Consider the following 13,935-nt stretch of genomic DNA (forward strand, 5'->3'; position numbering starts at 1 on the left):
CAAAATTAACGGATTTAATGAGTTGAATTAAGGAACAAAGTTGTAGAGAGAGAAAACAAGAGAGAAGTTTAAGCTTAAGAAAAGATTAAACTAATAGAAGAGAGGTAATTGTATCAAAAGCACCTAAAACATATTTATACAAACTCTTAAAAATTCTAATTAGAAACTAAGTAAAAAAATCGTCAGAAACACTCCTCCAAGACACGCGCTCGGTCGGGTGGAACACCTCTCGGCCAGGCCCGCCTTTTTCACCATCGAAGCTTCTCTCGTGCCCAGCTGGGCGCGAGCTCGGGCGAAGAGCTGCCCATTCCTTCTTCCGCCTCACCCGGTCGGGCGCGCCTTCAGGTGAGCTCCTATCCGGACGGGCGAAGCTACTTGGGCATCTTAGACTCTTGTTTTGGGCTAACAACTTGGCCCAAACGCTAATTTCCACCTTGGGGCTTTAATCACTCAGTCCAATGCCTCGGCTTCTCATATGTCGAGCTCTTAATCACCGGTTTGATAACTCTAACCGGCCTTGGACTATGAAAGATGGTCGTGCTATTCCAATGCTCGTAGTTGCTCCAAATAATCTCGGGAAAATGCTCCAAGTGTACAATTTCCTACAAAACTCAACCAAAACTACGAAAACACTAGAAAACACAAATTAGTAATAAAAGTGGTTTTAAAGAGCCAAAAACACTACTAATTATGACCAAGGGACGGGGATAAATCACTATACAATATAGACATATCAAATCTCTTTCACTTTACGCTATTTACATATTATTTACATATTATTAAACTTGATTTTCGGAGGCAGAGATCCAACCATCTGGAGTCTCCGTTGTTTTTCAGGTATAGGCAGTTGCCCAGTCTTGGTGTTGTAACTATCCTGAAGGACACAGAAAACCCCGAAACATTTTGCCCCGTCTGTGGGGAGAGTACCTCTAAGATGGTTCAAGAGTCTGTACCCCTTCCTGATCCCAACCGGCCTCCGGTCGATAGGGAGGTCTATTCAAACCATGATACCAATAACGACGTTGATGTCGAAACATATGTGGCCTCTGATGGGTCACTCAAAACCAGGCGCATCTATCCCAGGGACAACCTAGAATGGGGCAATAGCCAGGCAGGTCCGAGTAAATCCTTTAGATAACCAGTTGGGGAAACCCATGTGGCTAGAGGGGCAGCTCCCGTCATTAGAGACGAACTCATGAAGTTCATGACTAGTTTCAAGGGGGAGATCAAAGACCTCATCAATAAGAGGACGGCTGGCTCTAGCAATGGTCAGTCGACCAAGAAATCTCCTCATGCTGAGAGGAGAAAGCCAATTAGGGATAAATAGCCTACTTCACACCCCGCTACTAAGGAAAAGGCTGGAGCCTTGATTGACTGGTCTAAGGTTCTTCTACCCTAGACGGGTACAAGGAAAGTCATCTGGCAAGTCCAACCGGATGGCAGTAAGAAATTATTATCTAATGCTCGACATATCATTGAGCAGAATAGAAACCAGCAGCTATCTGAGTCGGCTTCCATGATGAGCTTCCCAAACAGCTTCAAGAACACCTCGGCAAGGGGTTCCTAGTCAGTCCATGAGAGTTAGTTAGGCGGCCAATTCATCCAATGATTGGATCAGCCCCGTATATGCCTCAGATGCCATACAGGCAATATACCCAACCTTACATGCAACCGGTCCTCTTCGAAGGTCAGGCGGCATACAACGTCCAACCTTTAGAGTGGCAGCTTCGTCTGCTGAAACTTGGTGAACAACCCTTTGCGTTCACCAAGGAGATAATCGAGGTGGCACATCCGGCCAAGGTTAAGAATGTTTTGGTTGGTACCTATGATGGTACCACAAATCCTGAAGACCACCTCATGGCCTACACCAACCTCATGTACCTACAGGGGTTGGATGATGCCACTTGGTGCAGATGTTTCCCGGCTACAGTCAAGGGCATCGCCCAGCAATGGTTTTTGCAACTTGCCAGCCGGATGTATTGACAGGTTCAAGAGGCTTGCCTTCTTGTTTGCATCCAACTTCTCAATGAACATCCCTGCCAAGAAAACAAGTCTTGACTTGAGTACCATCCGGCAGGGAGAAAGAGAAGGGCTTCGCTCCTACGTTAGGCGGTTCAATTTGGTGAGAATCCAGATTCAAGGACTGTCTGACAATGTTGTATACACAGACTTTTTCAAGGGTCTAAAGGATGGGTCAACTTTTAAGTTTGACCTTGTCAGAAAAAGAGTCTTCACTCTCCAAGAGGCGTACTAACTAAGGAGACGTTAGTCAGACGTCCAAAAGAAACCTCAATTGGCGCGGCCTCTCATCTCCAAGCGCGGCTGCAAAAAAATGGGTACGGAACAGGGGAGAGAGCTGCGCGGCCACTCCTGGCATCTGCGCGGTCGCACCAGCCACCTGCGCGGCCGCTCTTTCCTCGCCCGCGGCCGCGCCTGGGAGTAGGGGAGAAGGCTTCGTGCGCTCGATGATGCTCCCGTGCGTTCCACATGATGCATGTTGGGGAGGCAATCACTTGAGGCCTTTACGGTGGGTTCAACACTGTCTTTAATGTCCACGCGACATGAGAACGTTGCCTTGAAGACTTGACTCTTGCACTCTAACACCTTTGAGCTTCAAGAAGAAGAACCGGGTTGTATTCTTAGCTTTGTATGCCCCAAGAGAACGCTAATGAGCTTCTCGAACATCACCATTCTCCTAAAATCAAATAAAAGCAAACAAGTAAAGGAGAAAATGCAAAATAAACTAAGAAATGCAAGAAAGTAAGAAAACAACTAAAGAAAATGCAAAATAGAGAAATTACAAGTAAAACTAGAAAAAAGGAGATAAAAGAGATACAAAAGCAATGAAAAATCATCCTAAAAGAAGCTAAATGAGTGCCATAAATGACACTCATCAAACTCCCCCAAGCTAGACTTTTGCTCATCCTCGAGCAAAACAAAAGCAAGAAGAATTAGGATGAAATACTTATTCAAACCAAGAAAAGGGAAGAAAGAGATAAGAATATACACTAAGACTCACTTTCGTAGGAATCACGGTTGTTTTTAGCTACAACAAGCCCTTTAAACCCCAAAGTCGCCAATGAGGACAAGTGAGGTCTCATAAAGGGTATCCTAAGAGTTTGACCCATAACTCTTGGTAAAAATGATGCAAAATCATTGAAAGAAAGTAAAATAAAAAATTCAAACAAATAGCTTTTGACATGGACTTTTACAAATGACCAAATGCAAGTGAATACACAACTTTCTATACAATAGGGGTATGCATGTTCCAAGATATCCAAGGTTGATTGAAACATAAGATATGCTAAGCGTAGAGAACTAATGAGGCACAATTCACCTTCATCCCAACCAATCTTACCGCGTTCTCCCAACTAGCTTCAAATCTACCCCTTAGTGAGCATCTCAATGGTTTTTCGAAGGAACCGGAAAAGAAAGAAGTTTAAGGCTACTCGACATCTCAACTATTGCATACCTTTCTATAGGCTTGACCTACATCTTCCTCCACCGACTTGTGACTCGGCCACAAAGGTCAAAAGGTCTTGAAAAGGGTTGTAATGTAAGGGCGAAAAGGGTGAAGATAGGATAAAATTAGATTATTGGTGGTATACCTAAATTGTGAAGTAAAGATTAGCCAAATCTCAACACTAAAACCAAGTAATCACCAAACAAAAACACCAACACCCCCAAGCTTATTTAAAGCCAAAATCACAATCATATATACAAAAAGCGTAAGAACACTTCCCCCCAAGCTAAAATAAAGCGTTGTCCTCAATGCTTACGGAGAAAACACTCACATCAAAATATTTTTGAACTTTTTCATTTTTCACATTTTTTTCACTTTTGTCAAAGCTTTTGAAAATGCTTTGCTTTTTCTCATTTTTCATTTTTTCAAATTTTCACATTATTTCATTGTCCTCGCCTCTTTTAACTGTGGACGGCTTTTTCAAATTTGCATTTTCTTTTTATTCACAAAATATATACAACATAAACTTGCTTACATTGAAAAAACCAAACAATCATTCACATCCACCAAAACTTCAACAATAGAGACCAAATGCTTCACAAAAACTAATGATGGGAACAAGAATGAAACAAAAGGCTCAAAAGCTAAAGATGTGGCTTGAAAAGAAGGGTATAAGGCTTAAATGTTTAGTAAGAAAGCAAATGTAAACCCAAAACAAAGAAAAGAAAACTATCCAAGAAAATTAAAAATTACCACCCTGAAAAGATGCATTTATCCTTACTAAATGGCTCGGTCGCGATCTCGGGAGATGAAAGTCAAATTCTATTTAAAGTATACAATAGTCAAGGATTCATGTGCCACTCAATCAAGACACGTTGAAATCAAGAAGAAATAAAACCTCACATGGTTGTAGCAAAAACTCACTATTAGCTTCAAATCCACCAAAGGGAACAACTCCTTCTTACCACAAACCAATGGGATCCGGCTTCAAGGCCCCAAAAGGTCTAAACCGCTACCTTAGCATACCCTATCTTAGAATCAACCAAAGATACTCTCAAAACATGCACACCGATATGACATAGGAACTTATTCATTCAAATGCAAAGGCTCGGATGGTATTATGTCCAAATACAAAAGCTAAACAACTAAAAAGAAGAAAACAAAGCCTCAAAATCATTTTATCTTTTTTCATTTTTGGTTGAAAAATAGAAAACAAAAGGAAAAAGAAAAGAAAGAAAAGGAAAGGAAAAGAAAAAGAAAAAGAAATGTGCAAGAATGCATGCAAAACATGTAACCCCAATCGACATATAAGCGGTCATTCGGCAACATCACCAATGACCCCAAACACTCTAAGGTGTTACAAGGCAAGCATCCTCGAACAATAAACTCTTCCTATAATAAACCTACTCTAAGCGAACAAGAAAGAAAAAGGAAAAAAAGAAATAGAAAGATCTCACCGGGTACTCCAGGCAATGCCAATGAATAGAAATAAGAAGAATCATAAACCTTCATGATGCTACAAAAGCAATGGCAATGATAATACAAAAGCAAAGACATAAATGATCACAGAATTAGAGAAGCAAAATGATATAGCAGAGAGAAAACTCATCCATCTAGAAAATAATCAATCAGTAGGAAACCAACGATCAATCAACAAACCAACATTATATCATCATCATCAGAAAACAACCTCATCAGACAGAAATCATAATCATAAATCATCAGCAGAAATGAGACAGAAACTCAAAGACAAAACCGCAGTGAACCATAGAAGTAAAGGGGAGACCAAGCAGCACAACTAGTCATAAGAATACTCCCCCAAACCTAAACTGAGCTACCCCCCCCTCCCCAAGCCAAAACCTAGCAACAAGCAGGCAAGAGAACATCAATGTAAAACAAGCATAAAAGGGGGGGTAGCCAATATGGTATCACTCGGCACTATGGTAAGGGGTAGAATGGGTAGTCCCCTCACCGACCTCAGAAAAGACATGGCTAACAACATCATCGACCACCATCGGGCTTTTACCTCTCAACCTACTCTCCCTCTGGGCCTTATCCCTAATAAAATAGTGAGACTAATCATCAAGAACCGACTCACCCGAGAGCCCCCATCGACCAAAGGTTTCGGGATTAGGGAAGGGGTTTGGGTTAGCCGGGTCAGGTAAAATCACAACCTCCGAGCCTCTTATAATCGTAGGAGGCCGGAGTGGTCCCCTAATTGCATTGGGGGCACATGGGGCCCCTCCCAATAAGGGTAGCACAAAGAAGGCCCTTGGACCGGGTCATATGGGACCCATTGGAGTATGGGTCCTTGTTAGACCGGGAGGTAAGGGTAATTCACATAAGGCTCAATCTCCCCTCTCATCACATGCAAGTCATAGATTTGTCTAGCATGATAGTCATATCCTAACACAAAGTCATTTCCCAAAGGTGAAGAATTCAACACATTGGCAATGGAATCAATCTTTGCATGCAAAATAGACAAATCACAATTAGAAGAAGAGGATGAAGAGCAAGAGATCATAGGAGTACCTCCCCGGAACACCAGGGGAAAATCTTGAGGGAGAGTATGAACGGGAACACAAGGGTTGATGCGAAGGTTGGGTGGAGGAGCTCGCTTGAGAGAAGGATCAATAGGCCATTTGTTGGGCCGCCAAGGAAGAGGAGTGCCTAAGCACCGAGCGGTGGCCTCCGGATGAGGGATAGGGCACCAATCATTAGTCCGAGAAACCTTCCAAATGAACAAATCCTCTTTATTAGTCCGCTCCAAAAACTTTTGGTTGATCAAAGCATATGTGTTGAGGAGGTAGGAGGGGGACTTCTCTCGACGGTCTCAAATGGGCTCAAGAGACAAGATCATCTTCTCATGCTTCTTGTTGAGAGAAAGGGCAATGACGGTGATCAAACCACCCAATTGGATGCTACCGGAGAATAATACACCATCGCGAATGTTGACGACCGATCAATCAACTGAGTCCCATAATCAATGACCCCAATCTCATCGGAAGGATGATCTGCTAACCACAACCAACTGAGTTCTTCCTTTGATATAGCACCAAGAGACTCCTTTGAGAAAAAGGCATAGGTGAGCAACCGATTAAAGTATCTCAAGGCCGGGTGAATTATCGAGGTCGCCTTGCAGTATTGAGGCTGATAAGATCCCTCAACTGAGATGTACCGACACCATCGGCCCTCATTGTAATCATGATTGTTTTGCAACACCTCAAAAGCCAAGTAGATATACTCGGAATTTTCTAAGGGGCGGGAAGTTTGAAAATCTCAGTAAGGAAGGAGAGAGGGATGTAATGGTTGTTGTTAAACATCTGAAATTTCAATGTACGAACAAGCTCACCATCTACTTTTTCTTCTTGAACTTCAAGAGAGGAAAGGAACTCAAAAGTGAGACGAGCGTAAGTTAGAGCATTTAAGCCAATGAAATCCTCCAAACCAAGATTCCGGGCTAAACGCCTCACATCCTCATCAATACCAAGCTTTGTAGTCGTTGATCGATCATAAAACCTTGTTGATAGCAGCTTCCGGGAAGAATGCCGGACAAAGTTCTCCCAATGCTCGCTCTTTGCAAATTCAATTCCGTAAATCTCACTCACATTTGGTGGGGGTGGCACTACCTCACGGGAACTAGAGCCACGGGCTCGTTTAGGACGTCGGAGGGGAGCCATCTACACAAACAAGCCAAGACAATATTACAAAGACAAGAAAGATATGGTGCTCACCACAAGTTGCATAACCAAAATGGATGAATCCACAACAATCATTGAGCTAGAATGAATAATTTGGCACATAAAAAATATGTAAGCACGTTCAAACCACAATTTAAGCAAGGATTCACAAGCCATTTGAGAATAAAGAGTGAGCAACAACATTTATACAAAGAGGGTGAACAACATTCATAAGCACCATGACCATTTCAAAGAAGGTGAAGACTAACAATGGTGGTAGCAAGATAGTAGCACAATCAAGCAAAACCATATCATCAGAAGTTCATATATTCACCAATAATCATCATGAATGCAAAATTTGGGGACATGAAATAGGCAAAATAGAAACACCATTAAAGCATACATCATAACATTCAAATCCAACAACACAATACAAGGTGTGAAATTTATCATGAAAATCAAATGAAATAGAGAATTCATACCTTGAATGATGGTTTAATTCAAATAAAATGGAGTAGAAAGCACAATTACTAGCAAATAACCCCAAACTTGCAAGTTCCAAAAACCCCAATCAACAATACCCAAATTCTCAACTTTGGAGAGAGAAAATCAATTTCAAAGCATAAAATTGCGTATTTGAAGTGATTATCAACCAAAAAAATTGAAAAATGATGATTTGATGATGAAATATAGCAGCAAAAATAGGGAAAAAATACTTGAACATTATAATGAAAAATGAAGCAAAATGAAAGAGGAGAGAGAGAGAGAGAGAAAAGAGAGGGGTGCGTTTAAGGAGGAACGCAGCAGAGGTGCGCGCCCGCGCACCCACCCTGCACGCCCGCGCAGTCCTCTGCGCGCCTGCGCAGGCCACGCGCGCAGCCGCGCCTTTCTGGGTTGCACATGCCCTCGAGCAAATTTGGTGCGCACACCAGTGCGCACAACACCCATGATGATGATGAACACGAACATAGGCAGTTTCTAAACCCCTTTTCAATGGGTTCAACATCCATAATTCATGAACCCACCATCTTGCACCCACCAAAATTCATTTCTTACTCAAACCTTCCAATAAGCACAAGAACACTTCATATTCAAAATTTGCTACCAAGATTATTGACAAACTAACCTCCATCATCTCAAAAGTACCTAAAATCATAACAAACAAAGAAAATTGGTTAATCCATAATCATCAAGAAGAAAGATAAAATCAAAAGAAAAATGGAAAGAAAGTTAGAAAGTCGGGTTGCCTCCCGAAAAGCGCTTGTTTAACGTCATTTGCTTGACGTTCTCCACCACTTCTCAAGGGGGATCATAAAGAGTCATTATATGAACAAGGCCAACAAAAACGTCATCGTAATACTTCTTGAGCCGGTGGCCATTGACTTTGAAAGGAGATGATAAATCCATTGAAAAAATTTCCACAACTCCATTAGGAAAAACTTCTTGCACCAAGAAAGGACCACTCCATCTAGACATGAGTTTTTCGGGGAACAAGTTCATCTTGGAATTGTAAAGAGAACCTTGTTACCAACACAAAACTCCTTTTTCTCGATAAGCTTTTTGTGAGCTTCCTTAGGACGTGCTTTGTAGGTGCTAGCACAATCATATGCATCAAGTCGAAACTCCTCTAACTCATTAAGATCTAACCGCCGTTGCTCTCCCGCACTTGCTAAATCAAAATTAATCTTCTTGATCGCCCAAAGAGCACGGTGTTCAAGTTCCACCGAAAGATGGCAAGATTTGCCATATACAAGACGATATGGAGGGGTGCCAATAGGAGTCTTAAATGCCGTTCGATATTCCCATAAGGCATCATCAAGTTTGTCCGCCCAATCTTTTCTATTTCTAGCAACCGTCTTCTAAAAATCCAACTTGATTTGACGATTTGACACCTCAACTTGTCCACTTGTTTGTGGGAGATAAGGAAGGCCAAAACGTTGATGAACCCCATGCTTTTTTAACATCTTCCAAAAAGCATTGTGCACAAAATGTGAGCCATTGTCACTAATCACCGCCTTGGGAACACCGAACCTTGGGAAAATGATCTTTTTGAATAGTTTCATCACCGCCTTGTGTTCATTTGTTAGGGATGCAATGACCTCAACCCATTTTTACACATAATCCATCGCCACAAGAATGTATTGGTTCCCATAAGAAGAAGGAAACGGTCCCATGAAATCAATTCCCCAAACATCAAATACTTCCAACTCAAGGATAGGTTGTTGATGCATTTGTTAGGAATGCTTTGAAATGTTCCTGGTACGTTGACATCGATCACATGACTTGACAAAACCCCATGTATCCTTGAAGAGAAGAGGCCACCACAAACGACTTTGAAGAATCTTAGTGGCGGTTTTAGAAACACCCATATGACCACCACTAGAATCCGAATGGCACATCTTCAGAACACTTGGCACCTCCTCATTTGGAACACAACGCCTTAACAAGCCATCAATTCCTCTTTTGTACAAGATGGGATCATCCCACAAATAGTGCCTAGCCTCTCTCTTGAGCTTCTTCTTTTGATTTTTGGAGAATGAAGGCGGAAACTCCCCACATGCAAAGTAGTTTACCAAATCGGCAAACCATGGAAGCTCTTTCACATTAACAGCATACAAGGAGTCATCAAGCATCCTATCTTTAATTGGAGAACCATCATCTTCAAGGCAAGAAAGATGGTCCGCCACAACATTTTCCGCTCCTTTTTTTTATCTCTAATCTATATGTCAAAAGTTTGAAGCTTAAGTACCCAACGGATTAACCTTGGCTTGGATTCCTTTTTGGCAAAGTGATATTTGAGAGCCGCATGATCTGTAAAGACAATGGTCTTATAACCCAACAAGTAAAAACAGAACTTTTCAAAAGCATGCACAATTGCCAAGAACTCCTTTTCCATTGTTATGTAGTTCCTTTGAGCTCCATTAAGGGTCTTTGACATGTAGTAGATGACATGAATCTTTTTATCCACCATTTGACCTAGAAATCCTCCAATGGCCGTGTCACTAGCATCACACATCAATTCAAAAGGCAAATCCCACCTCAGGGCTTGGATAATGGGAGTAGAGATCAAAGCTTTTTTCAACTTGTTAAAAGCCTCCAAGCATCTATCATTAAACACAAATACGACATCTTTTTGAAGAAGATCATTGAGAGGTTTTGCAATAAGAGAGAAATCCTTGATGAATCTTCTATAGAAGCCAGTATGCCCCAAGAAAGATCTCACTCCTTTCACATTAAACGGAGATGTAAGCTTCTCAATCACTTCAATCTTTGCCTTGTCCACCTCTATACCCTTGTGAGAGATCTTGTGACCAAGGACAATGCCTTCCTCAACCATGAAATGACATTTCTCCCAATTCAAAACCGAATTCACCTTCTCACATCGAGCCAAATATTTCTCAAGATTTTCAAGACACGCCTCAAATGAAACTCCACCTAACGAAAAATCATCCATGAACACCTCCATTTCTTCTTCTAACATATCTCCAAACAACGTTGGAAAGTGGCGGGGGCGTTGCAAAGCCCAAATGGCATTCTCCTATAGGCAAAAGTTCCATATGGACAAGTAAAAGTTATTTTCTCTTGGTCATCCGGGTGAATAGGAATTCGGAAAAATTCGAAATATCCATCAAGAAAGCAATAATACTTGTGCCTTGTTAGTCTTTCAAGCATTTGATCAATGAACGGAAGGGAAAAATGATCCTTTTTGGTGGATGTGTTTAGACGTCGGTAGTTTATACACATTCACCATCCCGTGACTGTCCTTGTAGGAATGAGCTCACCTCTCTCATTCTCTACAGCGGTCATTCCTCCTTTCTTTGGGATAACATGGACCGGGGAAGCCCATCTAGAGCTAGAGATGGGGAATATGATTCCCGCATCCAATAGCTTAGTGATTTCCTTCTTAACTACCTCCCCAATTTGAGGGTGTAGCTTTCGTTGCCTTTCAATGCTAGGTGAGGCGCCCTCCTCAAGAGTGATATGGTGTGAACATAAATCCGGGCTTATACCTTAGAGGTCGTCAATTGTATAGCCCAAATCACCTTGGTGCCTTCTCAAAACACCACATAACTTTTGAGCTTGACTCTCACTCAAGAAGGAACTAACAATGACGTGATAAGTAGAATTGGGGCCTAAGAATTCATATCTAAGGTGTGATGGTAGAGGTTTGAGCTCTACAATTGGAACACCTTTACCTTCCTTGGTTGACGCCACTTGCAATGCATCTTGGCTTGAAATTCCCATACAAATGTAATCATCACTCTATTCCATGCTCTCATCAATGACTCTTTCAAAGAAAGTCATTTCCTTGCCATGCTCACCTTTCTTTTCCTTGTTCAACAAAACACACTTAAGTGGATCATTAGAGGTGAGCAAGTGTTCATGCAAATTCACAATATCATCCAAGATTTCAACTCTTATGCAATTTTCAAGTAGAGAAGAAGGATATTTCATGCTTTCATTCAAATCAAATTAAATAATTTCTTCTCCAACCTTGAGAGAAATCTTAGCACTTTTAACATTAATCATGGCACCCGATGTAGTAAGAAAAGGTCTACCAATTATGATAGGAATATTGGAATCCTCATCCATTTCAAGAACAACAAAATCAACCGGAATTACAAACTTTCCTACCCTCAAGGGAACATCTTCTACCTTACCTTTTGGAATCTTAATTGATCTATCGGCTAATTTCAAGGTAATGTTGGTAAGTGAAAGTTCTCCTAACTCAAATCTTTGATAAACAGAATATGGCATAAGGGTAACACTAGCTCCTAAGTCACACAAGGCATTATCAATTTGCATCTTATAGATAGCACAATGGATGGAGAAGTTTCCGAGATCTTTCAACTTGGGTGATATCTTGTTCATAATGATTGCACTACAATTCTCAATCAAGCTAATCGTTTCTGCCATATCACAAGTTCTTCTTTCACTCAAAATTTCCTTAAGGAATTTTTCATAATTCGGCATTTGGTCAATGACATCGGTAAATGGAAGGGTAAGATGAAGTTGCCTAAGAATCTCTATGAATTTTCCAAATTGTTCATCTAATTTGTGCCTATTGAACTTTTGGGGATGGGAGCTTAGGTTTGATAACTTCTCTCACTTTCTCTTTTTCTTTTCCAATTGGTTTTTCAACCACATCCTCATTCAAAGAGCTTTTTCCTTCCTCATCCTCAACCAAGACTTCCTTAGGACTATCCTTAGCCTCACTCTTCTTAGACTCTACATTCTTTAGAATCCTACCACTCCTTGTCACTATGGCATTAATTGGTCTCTTAGGATCTACACCTTGAGATGGTAGGGAAGAAGAGCTAGCATGCTCTTTCAAAACATTTTCCAATTGAGAAATTTGATTCTCCAACATCTTACTATGAGCCATCATGCCATTAAACTTCTTATCACTAGATGACATGTAAGTGTTCAACACCTTGATTTGATTTTCAATGACATCCTCCAAACTACCTCTAGAAGAGGATGATTGGGCATAAGAGCTATCATTTTGACCTTGAGCCTTTGGAGTGAAACCGGGTGGGGGACCCCTTTGACTGTTATTTTGAAAATTGCCCCTATTTTGGTTACTCTAATTGCCCCGACCTTGATTTTGGCCACCTTGGTTATGATTACCATAACCTTGGTGGTTATGTTACCTCGGAAACCTTGGTTTCCTTTGTTTCTATAACTCTCATTGTGGTTATAATTATCAAAATTCCCATTATGATAGTTCCTATTCCCATTATTTATTTGACTATCAAATCTAGGTCCAACATTGTTATTAGACACATAGTTCACATGTTCATTCTCATTGCCAACATAATCATCACATCCATCAAAAGAAGCATTAGGACAATTTGAACCATCATGGTCATATGATTCACACAAATCACAAAATACATAACCATTAGACATGTTTCTAGAAGGGGGAAGGGGATTTGAGTTAGGAAATGTACCTCTCCCCTTATTTTGGGAAGGAAGAATTGGTGCTTGAGATGAAGCACTCTCAAGTTTGGCTTTGATAGAGGTCATTTCCTTCCCTAATTCCGAGATTTGTGAGGACAAGTTGTTGATGGCATTGATGTGATCAACCGAGTGCACCGAAGCACCACTTTTGCTTTTTGTTTTAGGCTCATCATTTTGCCAATCCATATAATGCCTCACTACATCTTCAATGACGTCCACCACTTCCTCCTACGTCTTGTTCATTATTGGTCCTCCGGCTCCCGCATCAAGGCAAGATTTTCCTCGAGAGCTTAGACCTCCATAGAATATTTGGATGATTTGATAGGTATGAATCCCATGGTGTGGGCACTCTCTTTGATATTCCTTATACCTCTCCCGTGCCTCATAAATACTTTCATTGGTTTGTTGCTTGAAGCTTTAAATAAGAGCTTTTACTTCGGCCGTTTTCTTTTGAGGATAGAACTGAGATAAAAACTCCTTAGTCACTTCATCCCATGTCCTCAAGGAGTTTGGTTTCACCTCCTTGTCCAACCACTCCAATGCACGTCCAATGAGAGAGAAAGGGAAAAGCTTAAGGCGAATAAAATGAGAAATCTCATTCACCTTGATTGTATTGCAATACTTCTCGAACTCCTTAAGATGATTGAGGGGACTCTCATGCTTTGCACCACTATATTAACGCCTCTCTATCAAAGTAATCATGGCCGGTCTAATCTCAAAGTTGGTTGTCGGTTGTCGGTGTCGTAGGTAGAGTAATCCCACTCTCATACCTATAGGCTCCCGGAACTCCTAGCTCCTTCAATGCCACTCTTGGATGTTCTCCCATGC

General features: G+C 41.2%; 1 pseudogene; it reads left to right on the plus strand.

The window, feature by feature from the left end:
* The first annotated feature begins 13,438 nt into the window (after positions 1–13,438).
* LOC145565881 (small nucleolar RNA R71) lies at positions 13,439–13,538 on the plus strand (annotated as a pseudogene).
* The last annotated feature ends 397 nt before the right edge of the window (positions 13,539–13,935 follow it).

This window comes from Chenopodium album, chromosome 10 (assembly GCF_948465745.1).
Source record: "Chenopodium album chromosome 10, dcCheAlbu1.1, whole genome shotgun sequence".
Classification (NCBI taxonomy): Eukaryota; Viridiplantae; Streptophyta; class Magnoliopsida; order Caryophyllales; family Amaranthaceae; genus Chenopodium; species Chenopodium album.